The following is a 21,756-nucleotide window of genomic DNA, read 5'->3' as shown; positions in this document are numbered from 1 at the left end:
TGCTAGAATGTTATAACTAAAAAAACACAATGCCACATACATTAAACTATAATATCAAGTAGAAACCTTTTACTGCACTGAAAAGCATGTAAAACTTTACCTGAATAATATAAGGGAAATTAACATTTTAAACTGCTGCATTGTGTAAAATATTAAATGTGTAAATTTAAAGATTTCTATTTCTCAATAGTTTATTACCCCATCAAAGCACATTAAAAAAAATGACTCAATTATATTTAGAGCAAGTGATACATTGCAAAAAGCAGTAAAGATTTTTATTGGTTAAGGTGCATTAACAAGCAATAAAAAAGATGCTGGTTTAAATTGAATAAAATAGGATGGGTGGTGTTGGTTTTGCAGAGAAGTAATTGGGTTTTAGGTACACGTGATCTCTTCTTCATTAATCACAGCAAAAACTTCCTTGGCCCTGGCAAGGATCACAGGGATCAGGACAGCAGGAGACTGGGACAACACAAGGATTGCAGGGGTTGCATGGATCTGCCAAGAAAGAAATAATATATTAGTAATGTATTACCTAAAGTACAGAATATATTTTTATAATTTGGGTACAGCCAACATTTTCTTTTTAAATCCAACAGCCTTATTTAAATTTGGATGGCACCTGAAATTTCCAAGACCTTTATTAACCACCTACTGCACAGGCTATAGCCAACATACAGCTACAGCGCAGCTCTCCAGTTCTGTGAGGAGGAGGTCCCTGGATGTCCTCCCACGAGTGCGCCTACCTCGCGCCCTGTGACCACTGTGCGCCTTTGACACAGAAGATTACAGTTTGGGGTAAAGGGCCTATCACAGTGGCCCTTTATCATGTGATCAGCTGTTTTCAATTACAGCTGTCACAATATAAACAGACTTGCCGATTATCAGGCCTCCTTTCCTCACACAGAGACAGCATGTGAGGAAAGGAGAGCCGATCTGTGAGGGGCACATTGAGTACATTATTTACACTGATAATCAGTGTCCTTCAGCGCATCCTCGGCAGAGTCTCCTCATCAGTGCCCATCAGTGCAGCCTCATCAGATCAGCGTCCATCAGTAAAGCCTCATCAGTACACATCAGTGCCTATCAGTGCAGCCTCATCAGCGCACATCAGTGAAGAAGAAAATTTAACTTTTTGCAAAATGTTATAACGGAAACTAAAAATTGTTTTCTTTTTTTTTCAAATTTCTGGTCTTTTTTTTAGTCTATTTAGTAAACCCCCCCCCCCCCCGGAGTGGGAATTAAATACCACAAAATGCTAAATATGTCTAAAAAAAAAAAAAAAAAGATAAAAAAATGAATGTGGGTACAGTCAGGGCCGGTGCTAGACTATTTTACGCCCTAGGCAAGACCAGCTACTTGCACCCCCCCCCAAAAAAAAAAAAAAAGGGAAGGGGTTAAAAACTCCTCCATGTCATACCCAGTCACCCTGATCCGATGGTTCCTCCATGTTATGCTTTCATACCCAGTGACCCCCCATATTCCTCCATGTCACACCCGGGGACCCTAATGTCTCTCCATGTCACACCCAGGGACTTTGATGTTTTTCCATGTCACACCCTTGGACCCCAATATTCTTCCATGTCATGCTGTCATACCCACTGACCCTGATGTTCCTCCATGTCACACCCAGGGACCCCTGTGTTCCTCCATGTCATGCTGTCATACTCAGTGACCCCAATGTTCCTCTATGTCAGACCCTGATGTTTTTCCATGTCACAGTTGGGGACCCTGATGTTCCTCCATGTCACACCTGGGGACCCTGATGTTCCTCTGTGTCACACTTGGGGACCCCAATCCCCCATGGCACACCCAGGGACCCAAATTCCTCATGGCACACCTGGTGACCCCGAACTCCTGTTACACCCGGTGACCCCTATCCTCCATGTCACACCTGGTGACTCTGATTCCCCATGGCACACCTGGTGAACCCAATTCTCTTTCATACCAGGGATGCTCCATGTAACACACAGGGACCCCGATCCCCTGTTCTGGGGACACTAGCTGGGCGGTATGAAGAGAGTGGACCCCACTCTGCCCTCCTTCACAGTGATCCTGCTGATTCCTTCTCCCAGGACGCTCCTCTCCTGGACCACAGTGATCACCACAGCTCCAACCGGCTCCTGGTGGAGGGAAAAGCAGCAGTCAGAGAGCTCCGCATGTCCTTCATCACCAACCTCCTCAGGCCATTCCGGTGCCTCGTCGTTTCTGCCCCAGTAAAGGTTCCCCCCTCCAGTGCCGAGCTCCGGCTCAGGGTCAGCTCTCCTCTGCTCCCTGCTTAATACCAACCCAGGGAAATGAACGGCTGCCTACCAGCTCAGTGCAGAGAGTCACTTCCTGCCTGGGGTTAAGGCCATTCAGCTCCAGCTGAAGAGGATCATCATGCAGGCAGCACTCTGGTGGGCTCCATTCCTGCCTCTTGGGGCCCCTCCAACAGTGGTGGAAAGCCAGGGCCTGATAGTTCCGCCACTGCCCAAGACACCTGGCATCTTTCTCTGTTCCTTCTTCCTCCCCTACCACCACCTCTCCCCTCAGCTCACAATAATCATTCATGATGGAGAGAGAGTGCTGATTCATGGCTGGGCCCCTAGGTGGCAATGCGCCCTAGGCGGCTGCCTAGTTTGCCTAGTGGAAGCACCGGCCCTGGGTACAGTGTTGCATGACTGAGTAATTGCTATTCCAAATTTGTCAGCGTTGAATGCTGAAAATTGGCATGGATAGGAAGGGGGTGAAAGTGCCTGGTATAGAAGTTGTTAAACCTTTATTTACGTATAGATGTATCCATTCAGTTGCTCACTGAAAAGCTTTTACCTCCTAAAACAGGATTCTTGGAATGAAACATGCTACATTGTGGTCAAAGGACAAATCAGCAGCATTTGGAATTCACTCTTCTAATAATAAATAGTAGGATTAAATGATATATTTTTTTAATCAAACAGGTCCTTTTTGCATATAAGAAAGACAAGGTTCAGTACAAATAAATATAGTCCGTCAGTATTCCGATCAATTCAAAACATTGTAATATGGAAAAATACAGCACTTAATAGGGAAAATACAGCAATTTCCACCCCAGCATTACATCCAGCCACGATATAGAGAAAAGAAATAAAACAAAATAAGGGGGCAATATGTCATCAAGAGGTACATTAAAAACACCTTCCAGCCTGCAATTAAGTGTAAACTGGGTATAACCTTTTAGATCAATATAACTAGCCTCAAGGTGTGTTGAAGTGCATATGGGGATCATTTTGGGCGACCAGGGTACAGTAAAAGCCATGTCTGTACAAGTTCATGCGGACTTAGACCCAGGGTAGCTAGCCAAGGTGCCCATAATTTTTCAAATTTTCCAGGACAACCCCTATATTAATATACATATTTGTGTATTTCCCATGTGTGTTATTCATAGCTGATGTGAAGAGGATCAGATTACTTCCAGAATAGAAGAATCAACTTCCGAGCCTGGAAAAAGGCACGATTAAATGCCACCCTTATGGGTCTCTCAGGAATGTTATCACTCTGGATTTCCAGTAGACTACACTTAGGCTCCAAGGGTAAATGTGTTTGGAACACCCTATTAAAGGTGCCTATAACTGTCAACCAGAAATGGTGTAATTTGGGGAACCGCCAGAAAAGATGGATAGGATCACCCCTGTCCTGTAGCAAATAGAGTTGGCCAGTACACCCATGCTATGGAGACGAGCCGGAATGTAATGGGATCTTAAGATTATATAGAGCTGATATAGTTTTTGTGAAGAGATTAGGAAGCTAATAACCACCGCCTGCAAATTTTTTGGTCTCCAGAAAGTTGAGTCAAGTCTTCCTCCCATTGCCCTTGGGCCTTGAAGGGGTAGCCCTCAAAATATGTACTCAAAAACAATACTATAACACTGAGAAATAAGACCATTCTCATAAGTGACAGAGGAAATTAAATGCAAGATAGGGGTTGGCGATAGGATCCACACATCCCCTGTTCCCTGCACCCTAACGGCATGCTGTAATTGAAGGTAGTAGAATTTCATATGCGAGGGGAAGAATAACTTCTCCTGGATGGCCGAAAAAGGTAGTCGCATCCCATTCTGAAAAACAGGAGTCAAATGAGTTAACTTGAAACTCCTTGATCTATCACCCTGGGTCATTTTGCCCAATTCCTTATAAGATCTGTTATCCCAGATTGAGCTATATGCAGTGAATCCCACCACCCGCTGCAGCTGCCTTGATTTCCACCAAATTTTATATAAGAGATTATATGAAGGAAACTGTCTACGTGGTTTGGCAAATAGATCTGCTTTCAGGCCTTCTGGGATGGAGTATGCACCAGTACAATGCAGCAAAAGGAAAGCCACTGATGATGGTAAGACAGCAGGGCTAGTGGAAGGTGCAAAAAACATGCCTACAAGGTGCTGTAACTGAGCCGCCACATAATATAGCCAGGGATTAGGTAATGCCAGGCCCCCCTGATCCTTATGATTCTGTAGTTGCTCTAATTTAATTCTAGGTACTCGATTATTCATAATCAGGGATCTGAAATTTGTATTAACTATTCTGAATGTTTTCAAAGGAATCACCACAGGCAAATTATGCAATGGATAGAGCAGTTGGGGCATTGGAATCATCTTTATTAGGTTGGTTCTACCGGCTACAGATAGCCGTAACATACTCCAAGTAATGAACGTTTCCCTAAATCTGGACAATAAGGGGTGTATGTTAGAGTGACAATAATCAAGCAGATTAGTGGTAACATGTACCCACAGGTATTTAAATGAGGATATGGTGGGGATGGGACAGGTGGTTGAGGCTATCTGGCCCTCCCCGCCCTTCAATAGAAAAAGCACAGATTTCATCCATTTTATGGTGAGGCTAGAGAAATGTCCAAATCTGGAAATCATAGCCATGACAGCCTCCAGAGACACATCAGTGTCACCCAGAAAGAGCAGCATGTCTTCCGCGTACAACATGAGCTTCATAGCGGAATCCAGAAATCAGTGGATTGACATGTACCAGGGCAGCCAATGGCTCTATGGCAACCACAAACAGCAAGGGGGAAAGGAGACACCCCTGTCGAGTACCCCGTCCCAGCTTAAAGACATGAGGAACCCTATCAGCATATCTTAAAGTGGCCTAGGGAGCATTGTACAGAAGCTGCACCCACAAGATAAACCTCTCTCCAAAGCCAAATTTGGTCAGCACTGCCCATTAATACTTCCATTCTACACTATGGAACGCTTTATTAGCGTTCAGTGATAGTAGCGTCCTTTGTCAGTGGGTGTTTGCATATTAAGAAAAAACCTCCAGAGATTTAAGGATGTGGACTTGTGGGGCATAAAATCCGCTTGATCTGCATGTATAATGGACAGAATTACCTCATTAAGTCGTTGGGCAAGTATCTTTGCCAGGATTTTAACATCACTCTGCAATAAAGATATTGGTCTGTAGGAACCTGGATCCAATGGGTCCTTACCCCTTTTCAGAAGCAGAATAATATTAGCCCTGGACATAAAGCATCTCACAAAAGTGAGTACACCCCTCACATTTGTCACAGTTCTCACCGTGGCTTTCAGACGGTCAGGCGTGGCCGCCGTTAACTACCTGACATGGGATTTGAACCTGTGTACTTTGACATTCTGTCCTGTTAACCTGCCTCTGAGCCACACTTCAGCTCGTATGGATCCAGTCTTGTTAATATGGTATTGCCGGCAGCACTAGGGGGCTGGACTTCACCTGAGTGTGTTCTTGTCTCTCATTGACCACCTGAAGCTAATTTCTCAATTAAGCAAGCTATATAACACTGCATCTCGCCTAGAGCCATGTCAGTTCATTGCTGATCCTTCCTTGTTCCTGATCTATGTTCCAGACCTTGTTCCTGTTGACAGACATTGTTCCTGTGTTCCTGTTTCCCAAGCATGTGTTCCAGACTGACTCCGGCTTCCATCCTTACCTTGTTGTTCCTGTGATCCTTATCCGGACTCGTGTCATCCAGTGACTTCTGTTATTCCTGGACTTCCCTTCCCATTGTATTCCTGCTGGTCCTGCCTATTAGAGCACCGTCCCTGCCAAGCCCCCGTGCACAAATTCACAGCCCAGGTGGCTTTCTTACCTGGTCACCTTGGACTGTGGATATCTGCAAGGGTGAGCGTACATCTCTGCGTTACAGACTCCGACAAAGGTAAGCCTCGTGACATAATGAACTGACCATATGGAGTCCGCAGAGATGTGCAAGCAGCTCACCCAGCAGGTGTCCAGCCTGGCCCAGACTGTGGCTGAATTGCAGAAGAAGTGCTGATACTTAAAGGCACCGTGCACCCAGCCCTGACACCTGCACATCCAGAACCCTATGTCCTGTTACCTGACAGATTTGATGGTTCCCATTCCTCATTTACAACCTTCCGGATGGATTGTGAGCTCCTGTTTGTCCTTCAGCCCAGGACCTATTACAGTGACTTTATCAAGGTTCATTCCGCTATTAATCTGCTTTCCGGAAGGATGAAGACATGGGCATACCAAATGCTGCAGGAGAAAAGTCCTATCTTGGACAATGCAGTCATTTTTAACTGCTATGGACTCTCAGTGCCTTACCTTCCAGAAAGCTACTTCCAAGCCTGCTCCCGGTTCCCGCAGACCTCGAGTACCTAGAGAAAAAGCAAACCCATACCAATATGACTCTGCCTGGTCACAGTACAAGCCTGCCTGCACCAGCCGGCCTTGTCACCCTGACACTAATCCAGTATGCCTTGATCCTCCAGAGGTTAAAGAGGAGCCCATGGAGATTGGCGCCGTGCGCACCAGGCTGTCTTCCAAAGAAAGAGACCGTAGGAGAAACTGTGGCCTTTGTTTCTATTGTGGAGAGAGGGGACATTTTATCACATTTTGCCCAACTCGTCCATCCAGGCCTAAGGCTCTCCCAGTGGATACCATGCAGATCTGTCCTGTCTTCCCAGAAACACAGCCTGGAAACTGCCAAGGTTGCTGCCAGCCCTGTCTCCGTTCTGTGTCTGAAAAGGGCACCCAGACTATGGCAATCGTTGAAATCAATACCCCTGTGGAAGTCCCTCCTCCAGCTCCAGTAACGTCTGCACCTCTTTCTAAAGAAACTCCTGTTCTAGCAAACACCTTCATTACTTCCTGCCCTGACAACGAAGTTCTTTCACCTGACTGCACATATGCTTCTAATGGCACTGTGGTACGTAAGGAGGACCTGAAGTTGTTTGAGGAAGTGTTAAAAGCTGCGAATGCCTATCCTGAAAAAGACCTCGGCAAAGAACCTGTTTCTCTCTGGAGGGTGTCTTTAAAGGGGGGTACTGTCACAGTTCTCACCGTGGCTTTCAGACGGTCAGGCGTGGCCGCTGTTAACTACCTGACATGGGATTTGAACCTGTGTACTTTGACATTCTGTCCTGTTAACCTGCCTCTGAGCCACACTTCAGCTCATATGGATCCAGTCTTGTTAATCTGGTATTGCCTGCAGCACTAGGGGGCTGGACTTCACCTGAGTGTGTTCTTGTCTCTCATTGACCACCTGAAGCTAATTGCTCAATTAAGCAAGCTATATAACACTGCATCTCACCTAGAGCTTGTTCCTGTGTTGCTGATCTATGTTCCAGACCTTGTTCCTGTTGACAGACATTGTTCCTGTGTTCCTGTTTCCCAAGCGTGTGTTCCAGACTGACTCTGGCTTCCATCCTTACCTTGTTGTTCCTGTGATCCTTATCTGGACTCGTGTCATCCAGTGACTTCTGTTATTCCTGGACTTCCCTTCCCATTGTATTCCTGCCGGTCCTGCCTATTGGAGCACCATCCCTGCCAAGCCCCCATGCACAAATTCACAACCCAGGTGGCATTCTTACCTGGTCACCTTGGACTATGGATTTCTGCAAGGGTGAGCGTACATCTCTGCGTTACAGACTCCAACAAAGGTAAGCCCTGTGACAACATTTTTGTAAATATTTTATTATATCTTTTCATGTGACAACACTGAAGAAGTGACACTTTGCTACAATGTAAAGTAGTGAGTGTACAGCTTGTATAACAGTGTAAATTTGCTGTCCCCTCAAAAAACTCAACACACAGCCATTAATGTCCAAACCGCTGGTAACAAAAGCGTAAACACCCCTAAGTCCAAGTCCAAATGTCCAAATTGGGCCCAAAGTGTCAATATTGTGGGTGGCCACCATTATTTTCCAGCGCTACCTTAACCCTCCTGGGCATGGAGTTCACCAGAGCTTCACCAGAGTGCTCTTCCATTCCTCCATGATGACATCACAGAGCTGGTGGATGTCAGAGACCTTGCGCTCCACCACCACCTCCACCCTTTGAGGATGCCCCACAGATGGTCAATAGGGTTTAGGTCTGGAGACATGCTTGCCCAGTCCATCAACTTTACCCTCAGCTTCGTTAGCAAGGCAGTGGTCATCTTGGAGGTGTGTTTGGGGTCGTTATCATGTTGGAATACTGCCCTGCGGCCCAGTCTCCAAAGTGAGGGGATCATGCTCTGCTTCAGTATGTCATAATACATTTTGGCATTCAAGGTTCCCTCAATGAACTGTAACTCCCCAGTGCCGCAGCACTCATGTAGCCCCAGACCATGACACTCCCACTACCATGCTTGACCATAGGCAAGACACACTTGTCTTTGTACTCTTCACCTGGCTGCTGCCACACACGCTTTACACCATCTGAACCAAATAAGTTTATCTTGGTCTCATCAGATCACAGGACATGGTTCCAGTAATCCATGTCCTTAGTCTGCTTGTCTTCAGCAAACTGTTTGCGGGCTTTTTTTGCATCATCTTTAGAAGAGGCTTCCTTCTGGGTGACAGTTATGCAGACCAATTTGATGCAGTGTGCGGCGTATGGTCTGACCACTGACAGGCTGACCCCCACCCTTTCAACCTCTGCAGCAATGCTGGCAGCACTCATACGTCTATTTCCCAAAGACAACCTCTGGATATGACGCTGAGTACGTGCAATCAACTTCTTTGGTCAACCATGGCGAGGCCTGTTCTGAGTGGAACCTGTCCTGTTAAACCGCTGTATGGTCTTGGCCACCATGCTGCAGCTCAGTTTCAGGGTTTTGGCAATCTTCTTATAGCCTAGGGCATCTTTATGTAGAGCAACAATTCTTATTTTCAAATCCTCAGAGCGTTCTTTGCCATGATGTGAGATGTTGAACTTCCAGTGACCAATATGAGAGAGTGAGAGCGATAACACCAAATTTAACACACCTGCTTCCAATACACACCCTAGACCATGTAACACTAACTAGTCACATGACACCGGGGAGGGAAAATGGTTAATTGGACCCAGTTGTGACATTTTTACTTAGGGGTGTACTCACTTTTGTTGCCAGCGGTTTAGACATTAATGGCTGTGTGAGTTATTTTGAGGGGACAGCAAATTTACACTGTTATACAAGCTGTACACTCACTACTTTACATTGTAGCAAAGTGTCATTTCTTCAGTATTGTCACATGAAAATATATAATAAAATATTTACAAAAATGTGAGGGGTGTACTCAATTTTGTGAGATACTGACTTTTTGGTGGTGTGGTAAAATACATTCCACATATCTAGTGTACACCTCAACAGGGATACCATCATCACCGGGGGCATTGGATCCCGGGAAGGAGGCGGCATCCCTCTGCACCTTGTCCAAGGTCAGCAGGGAGTAAAGTTTGGAGCCTTGAGCCTGAGATAGTGTGGAGTGTTACCTCATACAAGTAAGCATGCAATTCATCTAGGGAATAGTGACACTGCAATTGGTAAAGGTATTCGTAGTACCTGTATAACTCAGCTGCAATGAGGTCAGGGCGATTTAAGATATAGCCGTCTGGAGCACGAAGTACACCTATAGCAGGAGAAGCCTGGTGTGAGAAAGGTATCCTAGCCAATAAATGGCCTGTGTTCTCCCCTTCCTCGTTAAACGCTATTTTTGAAAAGAACCGTTTACGTTCCACAGTGGAGGCTCTCAGCCTGTCCAGCAAATCCTGGGCCGACATCCATGCCTCCCTCACGCAATCCTGTGAGGAAGTCACATAGAGCAACTCTAGCTGTCACACCTGGCTTTCAACCTGTAATATAAATTCAGCGGAAGATTGCTTTATGGCATTTATTTCCACTATAAAAACTCCCCAAAGGTAAGCCTTAAAGGCCTCCCAGCACGTCAGCTCATTCCCAGGCATGAGGTTAGATTAAAAAAATGCTGTATCTGTGTAACTACTCTACCATGGGAGGGAAAAATTTGCAGCCGGAAGGCGTTCAGCTTCCAAGGGGCCCTGGGGAGTGATGAGGGGAGCTGAGCTTGTAACCACACCATGAGAGGGGAATGGTCAGATACTCCCCACGGTAAGTATTCCCAAGGAATACTAGAAATATTACCCAGACAATGGTCAAGCCTTGATAACGACCCATGTGTTTTAGAGAAGCAAGAAAATTGTTTATCCAGGGGGTATCTAAACCACCATAACCTAGTCCAACCCTGCTCCAATATCAATTTCCCTAGCGCTGTGGTCCTCCCCCCCCCCCCCCCCAGGCCGCAAAATAGGTGGGTGTCAATCTAATTGCGGGTCCAGGTAGCAATTAAAGTCCCCAAGGATGAGTACCGGGGTGTCCGGTTTGTCAGCCAGGTACGACAGCAGTTCCTTTAACCCCTCCCCTGAAAAGGGAGGCAGCATATATACAAAACCCAGCGCAACAGTGATAGTATACAGTTGACAGTATAGGAAAATAAATTTGCCATCCAGGTCCACCCTAGAGCCCAGTTCCCGAAAGGCCAGGGCCCCATGAATCAGGATACTTTCCTTGCAGGAGTAAGCTGTATGTGTGAAATGGTAGCTCCCCAAAAGCCAGGAATACTGAAAGCAGGAGACAAAGTCAGGGGTAAGGTGAGTTTCCTGGAGGCATATTATAGCAGGTTAAAAATGTCTAATACAGGCAGAGATCATGGACCTTTTCAAAGAATCATGAACACCCCTTACATTCCACAATATCAGAGGAACATCAGCCATAGTAAAATAAACATACTATCATATTAGTATGTATACTGGTAATTCCCCAATCAAAGGTCAAGGCCGGTATTTAGGCCAGGGTATATTAACAGAGACAGCTTAATCCCCCAGAGGACATTAGATAGCCCCCCCCCCCCTCCCTGTCAAAGATAGGTATAGCGGCTGGTGTATGTGGAAAACAGTAGACCACCAGACAACAAATATATGCATCAAACAGAAGAACTGGCTCAAGGAAGCCCCAAGTCACAAATCTTGCGCTGATAGCGAATTCGAAGCCCTGCCATACAGACTAGGGTCCCAATACCTGATTGTGTCAACAGGACAAACTTAGTTGAGTGAAAAGTTTGAACAGCAGGGAGGCCACGGCCCCTCATGAAAACTGCTCAGTAAACTATTGTATAGGCCTAGGACACTTTTGTAGATCTAGTAAACGGCCCTCCCGTCAAAAACCAAAACAAAACAAAAAACGATCTCCAAGAGAAAGTGGACAAAAACTTAGCAAGAAATAAAAAAGGGTGTGCCAACCTTCATCTCCTCCTGCACGACAGTGTTGTAGGCTCTGTTTATTTTGATCCAACTATGAAGCAGCATCATGAGCATTTTCAAAGAAATTGGTTATGCCCCTCGCAGTGACTCTCAACCTCGTAGGGTACAGCATGGCGTATGGAAGTTGAAGGCGTAATAGCCTTTTTTCACATCTTGGAATTTAGCTCTTCTGCGTTGCACCTCCGCTGAGAAATCCAGATAGAAGGAAACCCGCACTTGGTTATATTGGATGTTTGCTTCTTCTCTGGCAAGCTGCAATATAAACTCATTATCCCTGTAATTCATCATACGGGCAAAAATGAACCGGGGCTGATTTCCGGGGGGTAAAGGCCTTGGTGGAGTGTGGTGTGCCCTTTCCACTGCAAGAGAGAGATAAAGACCTCCTTGCCAAAGATTTCCAGCAGCCAGTTCTCAATAAAAGTAGTGGGATTCCTTGACCTTTTCAGGGAGCCCTACAATACGCACGTTGTTGCGATGAAGATGGTTTTCAATGTCATCAGTTTTGCCGTTGGCAGCAGTAAATTTGCGCCTAGGGCGAAGGGTGGGATTTGATTTTCTATATCGCTAATTCTGCCCTCAGCCACAGTGGTGCGTTCCCTAATCTTTTGCAGATCTTGACGAAGGAGAGAGACTTCCTCACACAGACCCCAAAATTGTTTCTTTAAATCATCCACTGAGGCTATGCACTTATGCACAGCATGCAGTATATCATTAAGGGGGGGTTGTGAAGTGTCCTCAGCACCCATCTCTCCCTGATCAGGGGTTAGTGTCAGTATACCTTCCAGGAGTTCTTTCTCCCCACACATGGCGGCATCTGTGTACTGCACAAGATCTGAGGAGGAGGGGGACGCACACTCCTCCCGAGCTGTCTGCCCCATAGACGCTGTATTTTGGGCATAATAAAGGATGTCCTTTAGGGGCGTCTTTTTCCAGCTGTTTAGGGGGTTTAGGAGTGCCACTCACGGTTCCTCTGTGCTTCTCCCCTCCTCCATGTGAGATCCACTGCTGCTGGGCACCATCTTGGATTTCTGGAGCTGCCAAGGCCGCGGCATCCTCCTGTCCTTTACGTGTCATCATAATGACAGGGAGGGAGCCTACCAGAGGCTATACAGGGGGTACAGTGTCATATATGACTTATGATGAGTCTGAGGGTGCACCGAGAGCAGTGTCATATATGACGGGTGATGAGTCTCCAGGTGCAGGGAGGACAGTATTATATAATGGAGTGCACCCACCCAGGATTTGGTCCTGATCAGGTAACCATTACTTTATGTAACTAACAAAAGCAGTCCAAACATCCCCCCAGACTTATGTGCAGCACAGCTACCCTCCTCAAAATCAGCACTCTACATTTATTTGTAACTAACAGGAAACAAGCGAGCACAACACACAATGGAGCAAACACTGCTTCCCTCAGTGGGCTCACACATTGCACGCTCGGCTGGCTGTGCACAAGTATCGCAAGACTTGCCCGAGACTCTATTGCTCACTGCATGTGCCAGAAAACCCCAGCCGCTCCTGTCGACGTAACCATTCTGTACAGGCGCCGCTCGCTACAGTCATATACCTGAAGCCTTCCCAAGCTCAGAAGTGAAGACAGCATGCGGCTGAATGTAAGTGCGCCCCCCTCGTGCGGTGCCAGCAGCCAGGCCCCAGGCTGCAGCAGCCACACCCCAGCAGCCAGACTCCAGGCCCCAGCAGCCAGACCTCAGGCCCCTCTAATGTAGTCTCTCATAGGGCCTGGAGGGGACTCTTTATATCAGAGACTCTCCAAAAGGCACAGAGAAAGCCTCTGTTAGATAGACCACCCCCCCTCCAGGTCCCATTAGACTCTGTTGTAGTCTCTAATGGGGCCTAGTGAGGGCTCCTTCTAACATAGTCTCTCAAGTGAACACTGAGAGGACCTTTGTTCGAGAGAAAATACTCCAGGATCCATTAGACCCCCAATGTAGTCTCTAATGGGGTCTGGTGGGGGCTCTCACAGATACTCTAATGGACATAGAGAGGGCTTCTGTTAGAAAGACCCCTCTCCAGTTCCCATGATTAGACCCCATTGTAGTCTCTAATGGGGCCTGGTGGGGGTTCTTGCTAACAGACTCTTTAACAGAGGCCATTAGAGAGACCCCCTCCAGGTCCCATTAGAAACAGGGGAGGCATTAGTAATATGACCACGCCCATGTGAGGGTGACATAAGTAATTCTGCACCCAGGCATCTATGACCCTAGGATCGGCCCTGGCTCACATGCTCTTGCTATCCACGCCCCCATGATTAAATGATATTTAAATAATTTTAAACACTGTAGACAGTCATAAATCTCTCTGCATTACCTTGTTGGCGAACATTAAGATTTCCACGTTGATGATGGTGATGACCCTGAGGTTTACATGCTGAAGAAACACAAACAAATATTTAGTACATACACTACAGAAAAACAACAGGTAACAAGTGAAATAAACCTGTTAAAGCCTAATGAAATTGGTGAAATATTGAAACTTATGAAACCAACCCTCATTGAGTCTAAAGCAGGCCATAGATGAGTCAGTTGTTTGTTCAACCAGGTGGTTGAATGAAAAAACCTGACCCGATTCCCCCATCCGCACATTCAAATCCTCCCACTGTGTCTTTGCATTCTGACAACAAGGAGATTTACTGTTGTTGGAATACACTGATCAATGCTGCAGGCTATAGCCAGCAGGGCTGACCAAAAGGAAATTTTCCAGGAGAGCGGTGATTAGTAGATTAACTTCTGTACAACAACAGTGCCCACATCCCAGATAGAAAGCAACTGAGCTGCAAGTTTGAAAACTACTTGCTAAGCTATTGCTAGACTTGCCAGTCTACACAAGTTTGTTGTACAATTGCAGCAATTCCAGATTGCATTACTCCAGACTAACTTTTTTTGCAAACATTCTGCAAGTCTGCTGCAAGTTCTTGTTCAGTTATGTTGTGCGATAGTTATCCCACCACAGGGGTCACAGTGACTTGCAGAGCTCTTCCCGTAGACTCACCAGTGCAACTTTGCCCTTGCTAGAGACATGCCACGCAATTTTGCTTCATGTCCTAAAAAATATCATGCCCTAATAAAATAATTTTTGTACCAGTAAATCTATTGAGATTGCTTAAAGTACCTTCTTTTTCTGTTTGGACTTCTCCCACAATTGTATTTTTGCGTTAGCCCATCTGGTACGGCAATTCACACCAATAGGGTGTTTAGTGGACTGTTCACACAATTGGCTCCACTCCTAGAGAGGCTGTCTATTGATGACAATTTCCTCTCCTCTACTTAATATCTTTGCTGTCTGATGGTGTCTGCCCACTGTCCTCCAGTGGAGTGGAGATACACTAAGACAAGTAGTGTGTTACTGGCCAGATCTTTAGGTGAGAATAAAGGTTAAAGCCTAAAACTAGAAAATTTCTTGCAGTGTATTATTGTTTTTGGAATTAATACCACTTTAGGGAGTTTGCTATAATGCCTTGCTAGAACTGATATTGTAACCAATAACTAACATGCCTGTGATTAACAGAAAATTGTAACACAATGAAATTCACAATAGAATGCTATACACAAATCTTAAGCGGTACATTGGATTGACTATACAACTTACGGTTTTGGCATGGATCTTTGCAGACTGTTATTCTTTGGCAAGGGTACTTGCATGGATCTTGGCACTGGATCTTCTGCCCGCCACAAGCACCTTTGATTCCAGACATATTTGCTTTTGTTTTGGTTTGCCTTCTTTACAAATTCAGAACTTTCAAGAGTTTATTTTGGCTGTTTCAATAGCTTGCCATGGGGTTTTTTTTTTATATACTGTAAGAGGAACTGAAATTAGGACACATTTTTCTACTGACTGGTCACAACAAAACCATGACGTGTTTCAAAATATACGAGCCATCCACATTTTCCCATCCACATGCCTATAATTTACTAATTAAATATGGTTCCTTACTCAGCACTGTGCTATTTACATTTAACGTTTTAGGGTTGTTCCATTTTTTATTATATACTGATGCATTGTTTTATTTGGGATTTTATGTCTCTTTATGCAAACTCAAAAATTTGTGTCTGAAGTAATATATTATATGCAGCACGTGTATCATTGTTCCCACATATTACTCATTCCAAATGTAATCCCTCTGTCCCTCTTTCCTTTTAAATGGGGAAAAAAAAAACAGAACCCCCCATTCACTCACACACACACACACACACACACACACACACACACACACACACACACACACACACACACACACACACTTTTAGTAATGTCCTGCTAACAATCACACTAATATAACCTGAGTAATGAGTGGTTTTGAAGGTGTAGCTTTGGCTTCACTTAGTGATGCCACCACTGGGTTAGAAACATCATGTCCCAGCATCACTAGCTGCTAAGGAGCACTGCTAGATGCCACCGGGTCTCTGCTTGTCTCTGGAGGATGTGACCAGTTGAGAGAGTTCAACACAAAACAAAAGGTTTTCTAGGGAACATGGGTGAGAGCAGGGCGGCTGTTATAAATCATGGGGGCCCCTTACAGCCAAACACACAGGGACCACCAATTTCTTACCTAGAAAATATCAAAAAAATCTATTTGCTAAAAATACACTAAAATCATTATTAGGGGACACAAACACAACATAACTTTCAAAATTCCTGCTAAATCTAAAAGCTAAAACTATAGTAAGTTAATCAATTAAGCTCTGTGTGTGAATGAGGTCTTGGGCTCATTCACATGGGTGCTGTGGACATAAAGAGTGCACCCTTGTCCTCTGTGATGACCTTAAATTGAATAACTCCAATTTCACTATATGGACCACTTATGTAATTATAAATTATTATTTTTTTTTAAAACATTTTATTGAGGTAAAATGGTATGACATAACAAGTGAACATCATTTTTAGGCAGTACAAAATGCATCAAAAAGAAAAGCAAGATAAACAGCAACAGTATGCACCGTGAATGAGGTTGAGTAAACAAACCACGACAGAATCATACAGTGAAGTACAGGAATGTACAAGATCATCACAAGTCAGGCAGTGTAGACCGGTTAGTAAAGTGAGGACAATCTTGGTCCCCGTACTCTTGGTGCCGGGCCATGGGGATAACACATAAACAAAAACAAAAAAAAAAACCCCATGGCGAACTCCACCACTATTGGGCATGCGACGGATAAGGCACCTCCAAGGGCAGTGGCGGCTGCTCCCACATGTCCGGACACTCCCAGGGGGGAACATGCTGTATCCGGGCATAGGGGGCACCCATCAAAAGCGTGTATGCCGTCTCGGGGTGGGTAATTCCGAAGAAACCCACATAAGGGGTCAGTGAAGGTAAGTGTTCCGGCCCGTGGGCGGAGTCGGGTCTGGAGAGAACTGGAGGGAGAGGAAAGAGGTGGTAGGAGGGTTGGGGGAAAAACAAGAGGAGAGGACGTTAGATAGGAAGAAAGAGAATAAAGGGAGAGCGAAGAGAGAGATACTCAGATGGGGGGCATGAGGCCCGTGGTATCCGTGAGAGGGACTCGACCAAATAAGTGTAATCATTGGCCGACGGGAAAAGATGTCTGAAGCATCCCGCATCCGGTAGAACTTAGCTAGCATCTAGGATGTAGTGGTTAGTATCTGGAAGTCAGGAAGAGTTGTAAAGTGTATCCAGGAAGCCCAGGTCTTGTAATATTTGTGGTGGGTATCCTTAGCCTGCGCAATAGTGTCCTCCATTTCTGCTACCCTCTGAACCCTCTTCAGCCATTCCGCTACTGTGGGGGGGAGGTAGAGCGCCAATGACATGGCACACACATCCTAGCTGCATTGATGAGGTGTAGTGTGAGGGACTTTTTGTAACTGGAATAGGGTATGGACGTGTGATGGAGCAAATATTGCGCCGGGGTAAAGTCGGGAGTGTAGGTGGTGATTCAGGGAATCAGAGAGTGTACCTCCCTCCAGAACGGCTGGACGACAGGGCATTCCCACCAGACATGCAAAAGGGAGCCCGGGTGTAGGCCACATCTCCAACATGTAGGAGAGTTAGCTGCCGAGAACTTGTGCAATAATTCAGGAGTTCTGTACCACTTAGCATAGAGTTTGTAGCCAGTTTCTTGGGCAAGAACATTCGGGGAACCCTTGTGCATGTGATAGTAAATTCTCGTCCAGTCGTCCTCAGAGAAGTCTTTGCCAAGGTCTCTCTCCCATCTAGACCTAGAGGTAAGGGAGCGGGTCCAATCCGCCACCGATTGTGCGCTGTGTAGGAAGCGTCTAACCTGTAAAAAGCTGTAGAATGGGAAGTCGATAGACGGGTATTTGAGGCGAAGGGCATGGAGTGTAAGAGGGCGAGAGTCGACAAAAAAGTGACGCGCTTGAAAGGGCATGTCTACGGTGGGCCCCGTGGGTGGGACAAAAGGGAGATCAGGTGTGAATTCTGGGGAGGCGCTTAGGGGTAGCAGTGGACTAAGTTTCGGAGAAAGATCCAATTTGCGGCATATCGTATGAAAAAGGCGCAGGGTTGCACCCGTAACGGGATGAGCCAGAATTGAGCGTGGAGTCTTGGACGGCGTCACCCATGGGAGATGATGCGCGGGGATGGTAGAAACCGCAGACTCCAAGGACACCCAGTCCTTAGAGCCAGCATGAGCGTGCCAATCAATTATCCAGGTGAGGTGACAGGCCCAGTGATATTTAAGCAGGTGCGGCAAGCCAACCCCCCCTTCCGCTTTGGAGCGAGTGAGTGTATCCCGTAATTATAAATTATGATCATATCCCCCCTCAATCTCCTCAAGAGAGAATGAATTCAGTTCCTCGTGGCTGAGCTCCTCCATGCCTCTTATCAGTTTGGTTGCCCTTCTCTGCACTTTCCCCAGTTGCCCAATATGCTTTTTGTGAATTAGTGCCCAAAACAGAACTGCTTATTCCAGATGAGGTCTTACTAATGATTTGTACAGGGACAATATGGTATCTATCTCTCTGGATTCCATACCTCTCTTAATACAAGAAAGGACTTTGCTCACTTTGGAAGCCTCAGCTTGGCATAAGCTTAAAATCTAATATAAACCCTGCGCTAGATGGTAACTAAGGGTAAAAAAGACTGCTGCTCCTAAACCAACCCTTAATACGGGATAAAAACCAAATTAAAATTCAAAAAAGATAAGATGTCTTATAATAAACCCAGGAAAACATGTGACAATATTACCCTGATAGATATACCTTACTTATATAGTGCATATACATTATTGATGTGAAAGCAAAATATATGTCACACCTAGTATGTGAAAATGAATCAAACAAAAAATATGCAAAATAATGAATCAAATTTGTGTAAAAAAAGAACCTTGAAAAAATATGCATAAAAACATCATATAATTCATAAAAAATATCAAACCACAATTGATTTGTCCCAAGTGTTCAAAATCCCACATACAGTTCATATAAATAAAATAGCAAAAAAGTTCATAAAGAAATTGCATGAAAAGATTCAATAAAGAATATTTAGTGCTCTATAGCAGAAGGGCTAAAATCACACAAAGTTTTCTAGTGCTCCAAAGTTCTTCTTAAATGACATCTAATCTGTCTCGGTGCCGCTTGTTAACCACCAAGTTCTATCAGGCAACAATGGGGTATTATATACAAAAGAGAAGAAGGCACATTGCGCAATATCATAAGATTTATTATAAAATATTGCACTTACAGACTCTAAGACCTAAACAGTGGTAAAATCAACTTCTGTCTATCATGAATCTATGCTTGCTAAAAATAATTTTTTCCAGCAAGAATTCATCTATGTGGTCTATGTGGTCTGTGAGGTATTTTATTAAACTCTCCAGTATCTTTCTTATTATAGAAACTAACATGTCTATAGTTACTTGGTCAAGACTTTGATCCCTTTTTAAATATAGGCACCACATTGGCCTTTTGCCAATCCATTGGTACTATCCCAGTCATTACAGAGTCCCTAAAAACTAGAAATGATGGCTTTGAAATGACAGAGCTCAATTCTAAACAGACCCCTGTTGTCTCACTTTTGAGACATTAAAAAGTGATTGAGGACAAAAGCTGAAGCATAGTAAACGCAGTTTCAATGCGACACCAAACCAATGTGCCCTGCAGCAGCTGATGGGAGTCAGAGGAGGCAAAGCCAGCAGCACTGAGGGAGTGATTGGTGCAGTCAGGGCAGCATTTACAGCAACCAATTCCCCGTAGTTCCCCCTGCAGAAGCTGAAAGCCGGTGGTAGGTAGAGAAGGAGAAACCATTTCAGCAGGAGATCGGTGAGCAGATCCTTTGTGGAGTTAAAGCTGAATGGGACAGATTTCAGATTTTGACATCTGTGTCCATTTAATTTGTGCCCTGAGAACATGGGCAGACCCATGTTAGCTCTATGGGCAGCTGGATTTAAACATACTTGTGTCCCTTTACATCAGGTTACCCCTGACCCATCATATTTTGGTTGAGAAAAACAGAAAAGGACGCAGTTCTTTTCTGTTTTGTTGTCTGAACCTGGTTGAAGTCAGAGCCATGACACCATGTGAAAGGGCGCTAATGAAAACTGTTCTATTGTTTCCAGTTGCTAATCTGTCACTTGTTTTATTTATAATGTAGTTTATAGACAGATTTTCTGTAAGCAATTTGCATAGACATTTTGCCATTATGAAAATTAACATATCCACATGTGTTTGAAAAGTGTTCCTTAGCCTTTCTAAGATCTGCACCTGCAGCCCTCCATTTTTTGAGGAATGGCGACTCCAAGTAAATGATGCCCTCCTAAAAGAACAACAGATCTATAGAAATGGGTACACCAAAGAAGTATATACACACTGCTCAAAAGAAAATTAAAGGAACACTTTGAAAACATCAGATCTCAATGGGGAAAAATATCATGCTGGATATCTATACTGATATGGACTGGTAATGTGTTAGGAACAAAAGGATGCCACATTGTTTCATGGAAATGAAAATGATCAACCTACAGAGTGCTAAATTCTAAGACACCCCAAAAATCAAAGTGAAAAAATGATGCAGCAGGCTAGTCCATTTCGCTGAAATTTCATCGCAGCAATGCAAAATGGTACTCAGTAGTTTGTATGACCCCCACGTGCTTGTATGAATGCCTGACAATGTCGGGGCATGCTCCTAATGAGACCACAGATGGTGTCCTGGGGTATTTCCTCCCAGATCTAGATCAGGGCATCAATGAGCTTCTGAACAGACTGGTGAAACCTGGCAGCGTCGGATGGACCGAAACATAAAATCCCAGAGATATCACAGATATATAATATCCCAGAGATGTTCTATTGGATTTACTTCAGGTGAGCTTTTGGGGCCATTCATTGGTGTCAATTCCTTCATCCTTCAGGAACTTGCTGCATACTCTCGCCACATGAGGCCGGGCATTGTCATGCACCAGGAGGAACCCAAGGCCCACTGCACCAGCGTATGGTCTGACAATGGGTTCAAGGAGTTCATCCCGATACCTAATGGCAGTCAGGGTGCTATTGTCTGTAGAGGTCTGTGCGTCCCTCCATGGATATGCCTCCCCAGACCATCACTGACCCACCACCAAACTGGTCATTCTGATGATGTTACAGGCAGCATAATTCTCAATGGCTTCTCCAGATCCTTTCACATCTCATCGTCATATGTGCTCAGGGTGCCAGTGGCAGACCTGCCAATACCGGTGTTCAATGGCAAATGCTAATCAAGCTTCAAAGTGCTGGCCAGTGAGCACAGGGTCCACTAGAAGACATTGGGCCCTCAGGCCACCCTCATGAAGTCTGTTTCTGATTGTCTGGTCAGGGACATTTACACCAGTGGCCTGCTGGGAGATCATTTTGTAGGGCTCTGGCAATGCTTATCCTGTTTCTCGTGGCACAAAAGAGCAGATACCTTTACAGCCCTGTCCAGCTCTCTTAGAGTAACTGCCTGTCTCCTGGAATCTCCTCCATGCTCTTAAAACACAGCAAACCTTCCGGCAATGGCACGTATCGATGTGCCATTCTGGAGGAGTTGGACTGCCTGTGCAACCTCTTTAGGGTCTGGGTATTGCCTCATGCCACCAGTAGGGACACTGACCCTAGCCAAAGGCAAAACTAGTGAAAAACAGTAAGAAAAGATGAGGTAAAAAAATGTCAGTGGCCTTCACCTTTAAAATCATTCCTGTTTTGAAGGTTGTCTCATTGTTGCCCATCTAGTGCACCTGTTGTTAATTTAATTAACACCAAAGCAGCTGA

The 21,756-nt window shown here is 45.1% G+C and overlaps 1 long non-coding RNA gene across 1 annotated transcript in view; it reads right to left on the bottom strand.

Annotated features, from left to right (window-relative positions):
- Positions 1-397: 397 nt before the first annotated feature.
- LOC309564720 overlaps positions 398-21,756 on the bottom strand; it is a 626,554-nt gene continuing 605,195 nt past the window's right edge. Inside the window, exon 3 of the long non-coding RNA XR_014225761.1 lies at positions 398-498. This is a non-coding gene — a long non-coding RNA (uncharacterized lncRNA). The remainder of the gene's footprint in view (positions 499-21,756) is intronic.

Source organism: Pelophylax lessonae (genome assembly GCF_965119305.1).
Source record: "Pelophylax lessonae genome assembly, chromosome: 9".
Classification (NCBI taxonomy): domain Eukaryota; kingdom Metazoa; phylum Chordata; class Amphibia; order Anura; family Ranidae; genus Pelophylax; species Pelophylax lessonae.
Note: the sequence above shows the minus strand (reverse complement) of the source record. Positions and strands in the feature narration are given on the sequence as shown.